This window comes from Schistocerca cancellata, chromosome 8, assembly GCF_023864275.1.
Source record: "Schistocerca cancellata isolate TAMUIC-IGC-003103 chromosome 8, iqSchCanc2.1, whole genome shotgun sequence".
Taxonomy (NCBI): Eukaryota; Metazoa; Arthropoda; class Insecta; order Orthoptera; family Acrididae; genus Schistocerca; species Schistocerca cancellata.
The window spans coordinates 586502214-586520342 of NC_064633.1; the positions used below are offsets into that span (position 1 = coordinate 586502214).

Below are 18129 nucleotides of genomic sequence, written 5' to 3' on the forward strand. Positions count from 1 at the left end.
ACCTGCATCCAACACTGTCGAAGCGGCATGCACGCGAGGTATTAGGTCGTGTACATCGTGCGTGGAACACTGTAAGTTTGTTCCTTTAAGTGGGACCACAAACAAAACTCTAGTAGATGAAGGTCTGAGAAACGTGGACGCCAGAACGTTGGACCACCACGACCAATCCATTCCTTTAAATAGTTCCACGTATTCAGTCCAAAGTGTGACAGAGCACCATTATACTGAAACCACAGCTGTCGCCGAAAGCCAAATGGAACATCTACATCTGCATCTACATCTACATTTATACTCCGCAAGCCACCCAACGGTGTGTGGCGGAGGGCACTTTACGTGCCACTGTCATTACCTCCCTTTCCTGTCCCAGTCGCGTATGGTTCGCGGGAAGAACGACTGTCTGAAAGCCTCCGTGCGCGCTGTAATCTCTCTAATTTTACATTCGTGATCTCCTCGGGAGGTATAAGTAGGGGCGAAGCAATATATTCGATACCTCACCCAGAAACGCACCCGCTCGAAACCTGGCGAGCAAGCTACACCGCGATGCAGAGCGCCTCTCTTGCAGAGTCTGCCACTTGAGTTTGTTAAACATCTCCGTAACGCTATCACGGTTACCAAATAACCCTGTGACGAAACGCGCCGCTCTTCTTTGGATCTTCTCTATCTCCTCTGTCAACCCGATCTGGTACGGATCCCACACTGATGCGCAATACTCAAGTATAGGTCGAACGAGTGTTTTGTAAGCCACCTCCTTTGTTGATGGACTACATTTTCTAAGGACTCTCCCAATGAATCTCAACCTGGTACCCGCCTTACCAACAATTAATTTTATATGATCATTCCACTTCAAATCGTTCCGCACGCATACTCCCAGATATTTTACAGAAGTAACTGCTACCAGTATTTGTTCTGCTATCATATAATCATACAATAAAGGATCCTTCTTTCTATGTATTTGCAATACATTACATTTGTCTATGTTAAGGGTCAGTTGCCACTCCCTGCACCAAGTGCCTATCCGCTGCAGATCTTCCTGCATTTCGCTACAATTTTCTAATGCTGCAACTTCTCTGTATATTACAGCTTCATCCGCGAAAAGCCGCATGGAACTTCCGACACTATCTACTAGGTCATTTATATATATTGTGAAAAGCAATGGTTCCATAACACTCCCCTGTGGCACGCCAGAGGTTACTTTAACGTCTGTAGAAGTCTCTCCATTGATAACAGCATGCTGTGCTCTGTCTGCTAAAAACTCTTCAATCCAGCCACACAGCTGGTCTGATATTCCGTAGTCTCTTACTTTGTTTATCAGGCGACAGTGCGGAACTGTATCGAACGCCTTCCGGAAGCCAAGGAAAATAGCATCTACCTGGGAGCCTGTATCTAATATTTTCTGGATCTCATGAACAAATAAAGCGAGTTGGGTCTCACACGATCGCTGTTTCCGGAATCCATGTTGATCCCTACATAGTAGATTCTGGGTTTGCAAAAACGACATGATACTCGAGCAAAAAACATGTTCTAAAATTCTACAACAGATCGACGTCAGAGATATAGGAACGTTTCCTAATGCGTCAGGCAAAGTATTGCAAAGAAACGTACTTTACGCGGCTGCATTCAAGTTGTCCGGCAATAGGTAAGGGCCCAAAAGCACTCCTCTCACTATTACAAAAAATGGTTCAAATGGCTCTGAGCACCATGACACTAAACTTCTGAGGTCATCAGTCCCCTAGAACTTAGAACTACTTAAACCTAACTAACCTAAAGACATCACACACATCCATGCCCGAGGCAGGATTCGAATCTGCGACCGTAGCGGTCGCGCGGTTCCTGACTGTAGCGCATAGAACCGCTCGGCCAACCCGACCGGCGAAGATTCTTCATGAAAGGTTTAGGTTGCATGCTTACAAAGTGCAAATCGTGCAGGCCTTGCAACCGAACGATTTGCTGACGCGTGCTGAATTTGCAACTGAGATTCTCAACAGGATTAATGGCGCTAACGATTACTTAAATCGCATACGCTTTACTGATGAATCCACCTTTCACGTCAGTGGAATGGTAAATAGGCATAATGTCCGTATATGGGGTTCAGAGTCTCCACATGCTACTGTACAGTTACAGCGAGACAGCGGAAAAGTGAATATTTGGTGCGGCCTCATGCACAACAAGGTTTTAGGACCGTTTTTCTTCGCGGAAAAATCCATTGCCGCTAACATTTACTTAGACGTTTCGCAACAGTTCATTGTCCCACAATTAGAAGAATATCAACCATGGATACTTTTCCAGCTAGATGGAGCGCTGTCATGATGTCTTTCTTCTGAACGACGAGAACTACGGAACAGACGTCTAAAAAACAAAGAAAAGAAAAGTGACGATGATTCGAAACATACGAGGTGCAGTCAAGTTCTAAGGCCTCCGACTTTTTTTCTAATTAACTACTCACCCGAAATCGATGAAACTAGCGTTACTTCTCGACGTAATCGCCATGCAGACGTACATATTTTTCAAAACGCTGACGCCATGATTCCATGGCAGCGGCGAAGGCTTCTTTAGGAGTCTGTTTTGACCACTGGAAAATCGCTGAGGCAATAGCAGCACGGCTGGTGAATGTGCGGCCACGGAGAGTGTCTTTCATTGTTGGAAAAAGCCAAAAGTCACTACGAGCCAGGTCAGGTGAGTAGGGAGCATGAGGAATCACTTCAAAGTTGTTATCACGAAGAAACTGTTGCGTAACGTTAGCTCGATGTGCGGGTGCGTTGTCTCGGTGAAACAGCACACGCGCAGCCCTTCCCGGACGTTTTTATTGCAGTGCAGGAAGGAATTTGTTCTTCAAAACATTTTCGTAGGATGCACCTGTTACCGTAGTGCCCTTTGGAACGCAATGGGTAAGGATTACGCCTTCGCTGTCCCAGAACATGGACACCATCATTTTTTCAGCACTGGCGGTTACCCGAAATTTTTTTGGTGGCGGTGAATCTGTGTGTTTCCATTGAGCTGACTGGCGCTTTGTTTCTGGATTGAAAAATGGCATCCACGTCTGATCCATTGTCACAACCGACGAAAAGAAAGTCCCATTCATGCTGTCGTTGCGCGTCAACATTGCTTGGCAACATGCCACACGGGCAGCCATGTGGTCGTCCGTCAGCATTCGTGGCACCCACCTGGACGACACTTTTCGCATTTTCAGGTCGTCATGCAGGATTGTGTGCACAGAACCCAGAGAAATGCCAACTCTGGAGGCGATCTGTTCAACAGTCATTCGGCGATCCCCCAAAACAATTCTCTCCACTTTCTCGATCATGTCGTCAGACCGGCTTGTGCGAGCCCGAGGTTGTTTCGGTTTGTTGTCACACGATGTTCTGCCTTCATTAAACTGTCGCACCCACGAACGCACTTTCGACACATCCATAACTCCATCACCACATGTCTCCTTCAACAGTCGATGAATTTCAATTGGTTTCACACCACGCAAATTCAGAAAACGAATGATTGCACGCTTTTCAAGTAAGGAAAACGTCACAATTTTAAGTATTTAAAACAGTTCTCATTCTCGCCGCTGGCGGTGAAATTCCATCTGCCGTACGGTGCTGCAATCTCTGGGACGTATTGACAATGAACGCGGCCTCATTTTAAAACAATGCGCATGTTGCTATCTCTTTCCCGTCCGGAGAAAAAAAATCGGAGGCCTCAGAACTTGAATGCACCTCGTAGCTCCATGGTGAATGTGGATTTGGAGGAGGGAAGGAAGATTGGTTTTAACGTCCCGTCGATATCAAGGTCATTAGAGACGGAGCACAAGCTCGGATTGTGTCGAGGATGCCGAAGGAAAGCTGCATTGCCCTTTGAAAGGGACCGTTCCGGCATTTGCCTTGAGCAATTTAGGGACGTGTGTTTGATGTCCTAGCAGTCTGCTCTGTAACTACAATGGCTCGCACGTTAGTGCAATGTACAGTAACGAAATTTCGGTAATACATTTGTCAAGGTAACATATATAAGTGATTAACATTATAAGATCACAGGTTAATGTAAGCGCGAGATAAGCCGTTGCCAACGTGAAACGCTGGTCCATTAATAACCAGCGTAACCGCCAGGATATTGACTGCAAGCATTCAAGCGTGCATGTATTGTGTTGTAAAGGTGCCGGGTGTCAGTCTGTCGGATGCAGTTCCGTGCCTGTTGTACTTGGTCGGTCAATGCAGCGACGGCTAATGCTGTTTGTGGATGACGCTGGACTGTCCTCCGATGACGTCTAATACATTCTCGACTGGGGACAGATCTGGTGATCGAGCAGGCCAAGGCGACACGTAAACACTGTGCGAAGCATATTGGGTTACAATAGCGGTATGTAGGCGAGCGTTATCGTGTTGGAAAACACCCCCCCCTGGAATGCTATCGATGAATCGCAGGGAAACAGGTCGAATCACCAGACTGACGTACAAATTTGCAGTCAGGTTGCGTTGGATGACCACGAGAGCGCACCTGCTGTCACACGAAATCGCATCCCAGACCATAACTCCACGTGTAGCTGCAGTGTGTTAAGCACGCAGACGTATTGTCTGTAGGCGCTCAACTAGCTTCCTTCTAATCAACACACGGCCATCACTGGCACCTGGCCGAAGTCGCCGTGCGGTTAAAGGCGCTGCAGTCTGGAACCCCAAGACCGCTACGGTCGCAGGTTCAAATCCTGCCTCGGGCATGGATGTTTGTGATGTCCTTAGGTTAGTTAGGTTTAAGTAGTTCTAAGTTCTAGGGGACTAATGACCTCAGCAGTTGAATCCCATAGTGCTCAGAGCCATTTGAACCATTTTTGACTGGCACCGAAGCAGAACCAGCTTTCATCAGAAAATACAATAGACGTCCTCCGTGCCCTCCAGTGAACTCTTGCTTGACACCACTGAAATCGCAAATGACGGTGGTTTGCGATCAGTGGAATGTACTCTACAGGGCGTCTGGCCCGGGGCTGTCTTTGAAGTAACTGATCTGTAACAGTTCGTTGTGTCACTGTGGTATCAACTGCTGCTAAAATTGCTGCTACAGATGCAGTACGATGCACCAGAGCCATAAACCCAACAGGATGGTCTACACTCTCGGCGGTGGCACGTGGCCGTCCGCAGCTCTGTTTCTTGCAACCGTACATTCCGTCACATCCGTTGCCAGCAACCATGTACAGTGGCTACCAGATCTTTCTGCAGTATTGCAGATGGAATATCCAGCTTCTCGTAGCCCTATTATGCGACCTCATTCAAACTCAGTGATTTGCGCTGATAATGGCATCTTCGTCGCCTTAAAGGCAGAAGATGAAATACATTTCCTTACCTATGTCTCGACGGATCTCAACTTCGCATCTGTCTTTCCACATTTCTCTTCACATCGCCCCAGAGGATCACTCCTATACGAAACTTCCTGGCAGGTTAAAACTTCGTGCAGGACCGAGGCTCGAACTCGGGACCTTTGCCTTTCAGGTTCGCAGGAGAGTTTCTATAAAGTTTGGAAGGTAGGAGACGAGGTACTGGCAGAAGTAAAGCTGTGAGTACCGGGCGTGAGTCGTGCTTCGGTAGCTCAGATGGTAGAGCACTTGCCCGCGAAAGGCAAAGGTCCCGAGTTCGAGTCTCGGTCGGGCACACAGTTTTAATCTGCCAGAAGTTTCATATCAGCGCACACTCCGCTGCAGAGTGAAAATCTCATTCTGGAAACATCCCCCAGGCTGTGGCTAAGCCATGTCTCCGCTATATCCTTTCTTTCAGGAGTGCTAGTTCTGCAAGGTTCGCAGGAGAGCTTCTGTAAAGTTTGGAAGGTAGGAGACGAGGTACTGGCAGAAGTAAAGCTGTGAGAACCGGGCGTGAGTCGTGCTTCGGTAGCTCAGATGGTAGAGCACTTGCCCGCGAAAGGCAAAGGTCCCGAGTTCGAGTCTCGGTCCGACACACCGTTTTAATCTGCCAGGAAGTTTGATATCAGCGCACACTCCGCTGCAGAGTGAAAATCTCATTCTGGAAACATCCCCCAGGCTGTGGCTAAGCCATGTCTCCGCTATATCCTTTCTTTCAGCAGTGCTAGTTCTACAAGGTTCGCAGGAGAGCTTCTGTAAAGTTTGGAAGGTAGGAGACGAGGTACTGGCAGAAGTAAAGCTGTGAGTACCGGGCGTGAGTCATGCTTCGGTAGCCCAGTTGGTAGAGCGCTTGCCCGCGAAAGGCAAAGGTCCCAAGTTCGAGTCTCGGTCCGACACACCGTTTTAATCTGCCAGGAAGTTTCATATCAGCGCACACTCCGCTGCAGAGTGAAAACCTCATTCTGGAAACATCCCCCAGGCTGTGGCTAAGCCATGTCTCTGCAATATCCTTTCTTTCAGGAGTGCTAGTTCTGCAGGGTTCGCAGGAGAGCTTCTGTAAAGTTTGGAAGGTAGGAGACGAGGTACTGGCAGAAGTAAAGCTGTGACGAAGGGACGTGAGTCGTGTTTGGGTAGCTCGTTACTGTTTTTGGTAAATTAAAAAGATGACGTGAAAAAAAAAGTTGGTAGAGCGCTTGCCCGCGGAAGGCAAAGGTCCCGAGTTCGAGTCGCGGTCCGGCACACAGTTTTAATCTGCCAGGAAGTTTCATATCAGCGTGCACTCCTCTGCAGAGTGAAAATGTCATTCTGCACTCCTATACGTTTTACGATTCTGATCCTTTTCTGCGATTCATGATTATTTGTTTAATTAAAAATAATAAGTATTTTCGCTTTTTAATGCGCAATGCTTTACGTGTTTTTATATTGTCGATCAACTACCAAACCTTGCCTAGAGTGTCGATGGCCTGCAGCTCTTCCTGCATTTCGCTACGATTTTCCCCGACACGACAACACGATTCGCGGAAAGCCGATTTCATATGCCTGTGCCACATGAGGTGGCGGCTTTTGAGCGAGCCTTGCACACGAACCTGCTGTTGGCCTGAGAGAATGTGATAGGTCAGCGTCACGAAAGGTGCGCTGCTGACCTTCCCAGAGGTTCACTGGTAACCTTTCGGGCTGTGTGGTCCCTAACTGCAAACACACAGGGAATTAGGGCACTTTTTCTGGGTAGCTCCCCACAGTAATGGCAGTTGCTTTCATTTGACTCAGAGCGATCTCCTTAATAATTTCCTTTATCATCGACCTAGTCAGAGGGTATAATCATACTAATAAAAAATGAACTGGCTTATATAACATCTTGCTGTTAATCTACCAGTGCAGTCAGAGGTGGATCCAGGATCCGGCGGATCCAGGATATTATATATATTCTGCTTTTAGTTTAATTGTGTATCGCTATGTGTTCAGTGAGTTTAATGAAATAACTTACTGCATTACCTAAAAAATATTCTTCAAATACGACACGTGCACTTAAAAAACTCCATGTTTGTCTGCTAATGTAAAATAATCTATAAAAATGCTAATGTTCGTTTCCGTTCTTAAATCTTCGAAATTAGTTCACCAATTGCTTTCATATGACAATGGTGCCATCGAATTCGCGCATGTGTTTATACGCAGCAATGACGATACGACTGCGAAAAGGTATAATAGAGTATTTGACTGTGTTCAGGAAATCATCTTATATTGTTAGTTACGTCAGTATCTGTTTGAAGATGAAAGGGGAGATACGATACTGCGTGAAGAGTTTGACAAAGCACTGAAAGACCTGAGTCGAAACAAGGCCTCCGGAGTAGACAACATTACATTAGAACTACTGACAGCCTTGGGAGAGGTAGTCCTGACAAAACTCTACCATCTGATGAGCAAGATGCACGAGACAGGCGAAATACCCTCAGACTTCAAGAAGAATATAATAATTCCAATCCCAAAGAAAGCAGGCGTTGACAGATGTGAAAATTACCGAACTATCAGTTTAATTAGTCACGGCTGCAAAATACTAACGCGAATTCTTTACAGACGAATGGAAAAACTGGTAGAAGCCGACCTTGGGGAAGATCAGTTTGGATTCCGTAGAAATATGGGGACACGTGAGGCAATACTGACCCTACGACTTATTTTAGAAGCTAGATTAAGAAAAGCCAAACCTACGTTTCTAGCATTTGTAGACTTAGAGAAAGCTTTTGACAATGTTGACTGGAATACTCTCTTTCAAATTCTGAAGGTGGCAGGAGTAAAATACAGGGAGCGAAAGGCTATTTACAATTTGTACAGAAACCATATGGCAGTTATAAGAGTCGAGGGCCATGAAAGGGAAGCAGTGGTTGGGAAGGGAGTGAGACAGGGTTGTAGCCTCTCCCCAGTGTTATTCAATCTGTATATTGAGCAAGCAGTAAAGGAAACAAAAGAAAAATTCGGAGTAGGTATTAAAATCCATGGAGAAGAAATAAAAACTTTAAGGTTCGCCGATGACATTGTAGATCTGTCAGAGACAGCAAAGGACTTAGAAGAGCAGTTGAACGGAATGGACAGTGTCTTGAAAGGAGGATATAAGATGAACACCAACAAAAGCAAAACGAGGATAATGGAATGTAGTCGAATTAAATCGGGTGATACTGAGGGAATTAGATTAGGTAATGAGACACTTAAAGCAGTAAAGGAGTTTTGCTATTTGGGGAGCAAAATAACTGATGATGGTCAAAGTAGAGAGGATATAAAATGTAGACTGGCGATGGCAAGGAAAGCGTTTCTGAAGAAGAGAAATTTGTTAACATCGGGTATAGATTTAAGTGCCAGGAAGTCGTTTCTGAAAGTATATGTATGGAGTGTAGCCATGTATGGAAGTGAAACATGGACGATAACTAGTTTGGACAAGAAGAGAATAGAAGCTTTCGAAATGTGGTGCTACAGAAGAATGCTGAAGATTAGATGGGTAGATCACATAACTAATGAGGAGGTATTGAAGATAATTGGGGAGAAGAGGAGTTTGTGGCACAACTTGACAAGAAGAAGGGACCGGTTGGTAGGACATGTTCCGAGGCATCAGGGGATCACAAGGATGGCATTGGAGGGCAGCGTGGAGGGTAAAAATCGTAGAGGGAGACCAAGAGATGAATACACTAAGCAGATTTAGAAGGATGTAGGCTGCAGTAGGTACTGGGAGATGAAGAAGCTTGCACAGGATAGAGTAGCGTGGAGAGCTGCATCAAACCAGTCTCAGGACTGAAGACCATAACAACAACAACTGTTTGAATCTGCTGACCGTAACATTTATATTCTTACTGTATGAGAGAATGGATTGTGAATGAATCCACAGACGTTATTTTCGTGTACATTATTACATTTGGCTAATTAATGTTTGTTCACATTCCGCATCAAAAGTGAGAAGAAAGCCAAAATGGGGGAGACGCGTTCATCCAGATCGAAAACGTGCAATTGCGGAATAAAAGGGACTGTCGTAAGGTTCTCACTATTTGCAACTAATCAGAATATTTTCAAGTATTCCTTCGGTGTTCATCGCTTAATTATCAATTCCATCTCTTTTCAAATTGCCGCTAGAAACAAAATCTTACATACGCACTGCAGGGAAAGTGCTAAAAAAGGGACACAGATCGCTCATGCCTCAGCGAATATTATCATTTTATTCATGTTGTTTCTCCTGTAGTTTATTCACTAAATGGAAGAGGCTTCAAGATCTCTTTTTGAATTGTTACATCAACCTGCGTGCCATTGTTTACATCTTCGTCTTCAAGTAAAACATACTAGATAGGCCGATGTAAGCAGCCCCTAAAGCAATCGAAAAAAAAAAGATCGGTCACGCACGTAGGTGGGGCGGGGGGGGGGGGCAATTGCCCCCATTGCCCCCCCCCCCCCCCCCCCCCCCACTCCTGGATCCGGCCCTTAGTGCAGTGCGGTTTAATATCCCACCAAGCATTTAACTGCCGCATAGAAGCTCGTAAAAATTACGACATGCCGACTTTACAGCGCGTTCGTGTTACTGCTTTTCTTGTCAACTGGTCTGTATCTGAACAATAATACTATACCTAAGAAGCTATAGGACAACATCCTACATTTTTATCACTGTTTGTCATACAAGGAACAAGTGAAGGAAAGCACTGATTTATTTCAGCTGTCTGTTTTGTGACTCTGTGTAACTAAATTGTCACGATTGTTGCATTACGAGTAGGCGGACGCGGGAATTTTCCCCGCTGGGTCCACGCAGACACAGGAAGACACAGTGGCGTCTGCGTGAACGAATATCGGATGGACATCGCATTTTCAGGAAACCAACATTACAGATCTTACAAACACGACACAACAAAACCAGATTCACCATGAAAATAGAGGCGATGAGACACGTAAAGTCACATAAAGTATCAAATGAAAGCTGACGACGTCAGCAAACACCACAACAGACTACGCTTCAAATTCTGCGCTTATATCAAATGCTACAAACGATTTTATGAAAGACAGATGTGCAAATGAGCCGCAGCTATAAATCTTCGACAGCTACACGAAGGCAGCGAAAGTTACCAAGTTCGTCACCTAATCCCAGATAATGACTGCCTGCAGGTGTCATTACTAATTATGTGAATCATTATTAATAAAAGCTATAAAATCGGTTGGAAGAGCTGTTATTAAAACGTAAAACATACGGATAAAACACTTATGCTTAAAGAGCAGGATGCTCTTATTCCAGGCTGGCCATATGTACAGTATTTTGTAATTCTTACGTAATTCCTTTATGTTGTAAACCTGGATGTAAACATGGGTACCTACGAACTTTACCAATAGTTTGTGTTTTGCGATTATTCAGTATTGCTTTTGTAATGAGAGGTCGTGAAATGACCATAATACTTTTGCGATTATTCTAATATTATGTATGTTGGTGCAAATAGTCTTAGTTTTGATTATTGGTCATTGCATTGCATTGCATTGCATTGCATTGGTATTGCTTTTGTAATGAGAGGTCGTGAAATGACCATAATACTTTTGCGATTATTCTAATATTATGTATGTTGGTGCAAATAGTCTTAGTTTTGATTGTTGGTCATTGCATCAACCCTCAACATGGATTCAGTAGTGTATGACGTCGCAGAGTGTATTTCAGAGCCAACAGCAACATGTCTTTGGTTTTTCAGTACTTCGTCCGGGGTGCCTTTCGTATTTTAAGAATACTAATGTGTCAGCGTATGAAGTTTCGGCAGCGAAGCAGCCACCATAACAGAACTCTTTTAACTATGTTTGGGCGCTAATCGTTGGATTTAAAATAATTTAACTTTGCACTGGGCTTGTAATATTTGACGTTGGTATCAGTGATTGAGTTTGTACGTCAATAAGAACTTCAATTTCATTTGTTGGACTTGAGACTGCTTAATTGATTTGCTGCAGTTAGTATGCAGACTCGCGTGTCGTGGACTTGTTTGCTTCCTTGTTTGTTTTTGCAGGGGTTATTTAGGATAATGAACATTAGTTTCATATCACTATGGATAGTGCTTTCCGACTTTGAGTGTTTGCTTACAAATCTTTTGATTAATGGGCCGTTAAGCGAACATTACACGCACGTGTCCTGTTTATGTTGTTCTGCTGCTCTGCGTTAATTAAATCTTTGTTTCCCACATGAATTCGCAACTGCGTAAGACCAGCATTTGCAAACGTGTGAACTATTTTGAACAAACACTCCCTTGGTTGAGCGATAACGATATTCTTTCGAGAACATTATTACTCCCACGAGGCAAGGAGTTCATTTATTTACTCGTACCTTGCCCAGCCACACACAAGAAGACATCGTTGAAACCTGTGAGCTCAGTACTACACCGGAGAGATTAGTCAAGGACATCTTTGCCTAGGAAACCGTGTCGCTGTTTGGTGGAGTCGCCATATTGTAACCGGGCGGCAGTACTTCTTTACCAAAAAAAAAAAAAAAAGGTTCAAATGGCTCTGAGCACTATGGGACTTAACATCTGTGGCCATCTGTCCCCTAGAACTTAGAACTACTTAAACCTAACTAACCTAAGGACATCACACACATCCATGCCCGAGGCAGGATTCGAACCTGCGACCGTAGCGGTCACGCGGATCCAGACTGAAGTGCCTAGAACCGCACGGCCACAGCGGCCGGCCACTTCTTTATCGTTCTTCCGCTTGTGACCTCAAAGTGATGCCTAAGTAGGAAAATGAAACATCTACAGCCGTACTTATGGAGTCATTTATTGTATCGGAACCAGTTTCGGTGCTTCAGTGCAACGTCTTCAGGCCTTAGCAGATGGCGAATGGTTAACACCATCCGTATACACGATGTGTCAGAGGCCAACATCTGTAACTGGTTTTCGCAGATTACCTGTAACGGCAATGTTGTCTCTCCAATCATGTGCATACATGGTTGTAAGAAGCCTCTCCCAGAAGTTTATACATTTCAGCTACGCGATAAATCATACAACTCTAATGGTTGTAAACTAAATATCAGGGATTACAATTACGAGTAACCTAAGTTGGAACTGTCAAACAGATAATGTTGGTCATGCGGGGTAGCTGCGCAGTCTAAGGCGCTTTGCAAGTGTTCGCGCGGCTCCCCCCCCCTCCCCGCCCCCCGTCGGAGGTTCGAGTCCTCCCTCGGGCATGGGTGTGTGTGTTCTGCTTAACGTAAGTTAGTTTAATTTTGACTAAGTAATGTGTATACACTAAGTATGTGTAGAGGCTTATCTCACTTGGGGTAAGATAGATACGACCTACAGGAAAATTAAAGAGACCTTTGGAGATAAGAGAACCACTTGTATGAATATCAAGAGCTCAGATGGAAACCCAGTTCTAAGCAAAGAAGGGAAAGCAGAAAGGTGGAAGGAGTATATAGAGGGTCTATACAAGAGCGATGCACTTGAGGACAATATTATGGAAATGGAAGAGGATGTAGATGAAGATGAAATGGGAGATACGATACTGCGTGCAGAGTTTGACAGAGCACTGAAAGACCTGAGTCGAAACAAGGCCCCCGGAGTAGACAACATTCCATTGGAACTACTGACAGCCTTGGGAGAGCCAGTCCTGACAAAACTCTACCACCTGGTGAGCAAGATGTATGAAACAGGCGAAATACCCTCAGACTTCAAGAAGAATATAATAATTCCAATCCCAAAGAAAGCAGGTGTTGACAGATGTGAAAATTACCAAACAATCAGTTTAATAAGCCACAGCTGCAAAGTACTAACACGAATTTTTTACAGACGAATGGAAAAACTAGTAGAAGCCGACCTTGAGGAAGATCAGTTTGGATTCCGTAGAAATACTGGAACACGTGAGGCAATACTGACCTTACGACTTATCTTAGAAGAAAGATTAAGGAAAGGCAAACCTACGTTTCTAGCATTTGTAGACTTAGAGAAAGCTTTTGATAATGTTGACAGGAATACTCTCTTTCAAATTCTAAAGGTGGCAGGGGTAAAATACAGGGAGCGGAAGGCTATTTACAAGTTGTACAGAAACCGGATGGCAGTTATAAGAGTCGAGGGACATGAAAGGGAAGCAGTGGTTGGGAAGGGAGTGAGACAGGGTTGTAGCCTCTCCCCGATGTTATTCAATCTGTTTATTGAGCAAGCAGTAAAGGAAACAAAAGAAAAATTTGGAGTAGGTATTAAAATCCATGGAGAAGAAATAAAAACTTTGAGGTTCGCCGATGACATTATAATTCTGTCAGAGACAGGAAAGGACTTGGAAGAGCAGTTGAACGGAATGTATGGTGTCTTGAAGGGAGGATATAAGATGAACATCAACAAAAGCAAAACGCGGATAATGGAATGTAGTCGAATTAAGTCGGGTGATGCTGATGGTATTAGATCAGGAAATGAGACACTTAAAGTAGTAAAGGAGTTTTGCTATTTGGGGAGCAAAATAACTGATGATGGACGAAGTAGAGAGGATATAAAATGTAGACTGGCAATGGCAAGGAAAGCGTTTTTGAAGAAGAGAAATTTGTTAACATCGAGTATAGATTTAAGTGTCAGGAAGTCGTTTCTGAAAGTATTTGTATGGAGTGTAGCCATGTATGGAAGTGAAACATGGACGGTAAATAGTTTGGACAAGAAGAGAATAGAAGCTTTTGAAATGTGGTGCTACAGAAGAATGCTGAAGATTAGATGGGTAGATGACATAACTAATGAGGAAGTATTGAATAGGATTGGGGAGAAGAGAAGTTTGTGGCACAACTTGACCAGAAGAAGGGATCGGTTGGTAGGACATGTTCTGAGGCATCAAGGGATCACCAATTTAGTATTGGAGGGCAGCGTGGAGGGTAAAAATAATAGGGGGAGACCAAGAGATGAATACACTAAGCAGATTCAGAAGGATGTAGGTTGCAGTAGGTACTGGGAGATGAAGAAGCTTGCACAGGATATAGTAGCATGGGGAGCTGCATCAAACCAGTCTCAGGACTGAAGACCACAACAACAACAATGTGTATGCCTAGGGGCCGATGACCTCAGCAGTTTGGTCCCATAGGAACTTAGTACAAATTTAAAAAACATAATGTTGTCGGTAAAGCAAACCAAGGACTACGATTCATTGGCAGAACTGCAAGAAAATGCAGCAGGTCTACTATAAATACTGTCTACACTACGCTTGTTCGCCTCTTCTGGAGTACTGATGTACAGTGTGGCATCCGCGTCAGATGGAATCGAGGGAGGATACTGACAAAGTTCAAAGAAGGGCAGCTCGTTCTGTACTGTCGCGAAATAGGGGAGAGAGCGCCACAGATATAGTAAGTGATCGGGATGGCAATCATGAAAACAAAGGCAATTTTCATTGTGGCAGGGTCTTCTCATGAAATTTCAATCATCAAGTTTCTCCTCAGAGTGTGAAACTATTTTGTTTGCTTCCATCTACACAGGGAGGAATTATAATCATAATAAAATAAGAGAAATCGGAGCTCGCACGGAAGGATTTAAGTGTTCGTTTTTCTACGCGCTGTTCGAAAGTGGTACGGTAGAGAAATATCTTGAAGGTGGTTCGATGAACCCTCTGCCAGGCATTTAATTGTGAATAGTAGGGTAATCATTCGGATGTAGATGACATGAAGAATAAAGATGTGGAGTGTTAATCAAGTTCGTTTTATTTAAAAAGCTTTAAGAGTTTTCACATAAAGAAGTCGGAGACATTACCTTTAAGCGCTTGCTCGTACATCTGCTGTTTCGCGGTGTTACATCTTTTATTTCTGTCAATGTACGTAGCGTTTCTAGATCTGCTGACAGAATTTCTTATCCTTCTTCGAAAACTGTAGTTTCCATTGCGAAAGCAATACTATCTGCATAGCGAATGTTAGAGATGTTTTTGCCGACCTGTCGCTTGTGTGTAAATTGGACAAAACGGGACGCAAAACTTATCCTTTGGGGAGTTAATTTTTATCTTACATGACTTTCTTGAATCCTTTTCCTACAATGAATGCGCTTTTGTGGATATAGTCCCGTTGATTACTGTGATTTGTAGACAATCTCCAAGGCAGTATACAGTGGGCAACGTTCTATTAGAACAAAGAGGATAAAACTCTGCACACGTGACGGCCGAAGAAGTTGTTCCGTTCCTGGTGGCAGAGAAAACTACGGAAACCCGACAAGAGGTGTAGGACTCCAAAATTAGCAACTTGCAGCTTAAGATCGAAGGAATGAGTAAAGAGCAGAGAAATTCGAAGTGAATGCGTAGAACAATTCACGCACATTTTGAATGTAGGACGGATAATCTTGAAAGTCTCTTCGGGTTTGCTGCCGGATCCTAAAATCAACTTGACTCAAGTTGATTTTAGGATCCGGCAGCAAACCCGAAGAGACTCTCAAGACTTATTACGCCGGGAAAGCCTACGTAGGACGGATAATATTGAGCACTAATGGAGGACCGAACTGTGTAGTAATAGTGCAGCCGGTCCGCGTGTAAACAGAGTAAATCTTGACCAGAGTAAGAAAGTGATTGACAGTTGAGCGGGGAACGCAGTAATGTTGTCCGGTTCGCCGCTATGAGCAGGAGCATTATGGCATTGGTAGCAACAGCCATGCCGTTGCGTATTGAATTCGTTCGCACGGGCTCCGTTAACGTGCAGCGTTTAGTTTGCTTCACACTATCATAATAGTCTTATCACCTTCCTCAGCAACTTCACTGTTAGCTTCACAATTTCAGTATAACAAATGTACCGCACTGAGAAACAAAGCATGTAAGAACAATTCACAATTTTGTTGCAGACCGCAATATGGTCGTCCTAATTTGATTGGCGACTAGCAGTTGAGGTGAAAGAGTGATTTAACAGTTGCGCACGGGACAGAAAGTGTAACGAAACTCGCGCTCTGATTGGTTGTTGCCGTGGAAACAATCAGTTGTAAGTAGCGTTGTTATCCCGACCCAGATGTAGTTTTCTGTAGTGACCGTAGACTGTGTTGTCGGCACGCGTATTACACATGAACGGTGTCGAGATTGGGACGACGGAAGTGGTCTAACGCTACGCCGTTGTAGTAGGACGCTACATTAGTCTGCAGTTTCCATTCAGTCTTTTTCTCCCTTTCTGAAATGGCGAAATAATCGTCGGAAATGGCGAACTGTAATTTAAGTCTAGTTCAAACATTGACCCTGTATTACTCACAAGGGAACCTCCCCATCGCACCCCCCTCAGATTTAGTTATAAGTTGGCACAGTGGATAGGCCTTGAAAAACTGAACACAGATCAATCGAGAAAAGAAGAAGAAGTTGTGTGGAACTATGAAAAAAATAAGCAAAATATACAAACTGAGTAGTCCATGCGCAAGATAGGGAACATCATGGCTAATGTGAACATAGGAGCGTCGTGGTTAGCGTGAGCAACTGCAGAACGAGAGGTCCTTGGTTCAAGTCTTCTCTCGAGTGAAAAGTTTACTGTCTTTATTTTCGCAAAGTTATAATCTGTCCGTTCGTTCGTTGACGTCTCTGTTCACTGTAATAAGTTTAGTGTCTGTGTTTTGCGACCGCACCGCAAAACCGTGCGATTAGTAGCCGAAAGGACGGGCCTCTCCAATAGGAACCGAAAACATTTGATTGCTAGGTCACAGGTCAACCGATTCCTCCACAGGAAAACACGTCTGATATTTTCTATACGACACTGGTGACGGCATATGCGTCACATGACAGGAATATATTGTCGACCTACACAACTTGCACCCTTGGCGAATGAGTAAAAAGATTGTTCTACCTCTCCAGATTTAGATTTTCTTGTGGAAATGATAATCACTCCCAAAAAGTGATGAAAACATAAGAGTTTGTCACATAAACTGCAACAAATGAATGCAACAGTTTCACTGTCGCACAGTTTTCCCTGTGCTCTGTCAAAGCATAAGTTTTTAACTTTTTCAAATTTTTCCGTGTGTAGACCGTCAAATCCTGCATATGTCCAAGCAAATCTGAACATGTCCAGGAATTTTGGAGAGCGAAGTTGATTATGTGTGAGCGCCTGAACTTTGATAATTGTCTGAAAATAAAAAATTAAACTTTTTACTCGAGGGAAGACTTGAACCAAAGACCCTTCGTTCCGCAACTGCACACTCTAACCACGGGACCAAGGCGCTCGTCGGTTCATACTCACCTTGATGTTCCCTATCTTCCACATGGACTACTCGGTTCGTATATTTTGCTTATTTTTTCATAGTTCCACACGACTTCTTTCTGTTTTCTCGATTAATCTGTGTTTAGTTTTTCAAGGCCTATCCACTGTACCAACTTATAACTAAATCTGAGGGGGGTGCGATGGGGAGGTTCCCTTGTCAGAGGAGACCAGTTGAAGTTTTGCATTACTGTTACGAGTGAGAGATATACGCGCAAACTGGAATTACTGAGCCTTGCGTGGGACTATTAATAGTGTTCGTGATCGTATTGTGCCACCGAATTTGAGTCCTGTTTCGTGTCTTGGAGGTCTGTATAAACACAGTTTATGACTTCTCTTACATCCTCGATCAAGCACTTCGATATACTCAAGGGTCGCCTTTGCAAAAAAAGTAATTGCTGTGATAGGGCACGGAAGGCGTGTAATTTATATCTACATCTACATTTATAGTCTGCAAACCACTGTGAACTGCATGGCAGAGAATACGTCCAGTTATACCAGTTGTTGGGGTGCTTTTTCCTGTTCCGTTGAGGTATGTAGCGCAGGATGAATGATTCCAAAAACGCATCTGTCTGGCACGGAATTAGTCTAATCTTGTTTTTGTGATGCGTGTGGTAGCAATACGCAGAGGTCATACTATAGTCCTAGA

At 44.1% G+C, this 18129-nt stretch overlaps 1 protein-coding gene across 1 annotated transcript in view; it reads right to left on the reverse strand.

Moving 5' to 3' along the window:
- The window catches only part of LOC126094888 (integral membrane protein DGCR2/IDD-like), a 267285-nt gene that overhangs the window by 130570 nt on the left and 118586 nt on the right, over positions 1-18129 (reverse strand). The window lies entirely within an intron of this gene.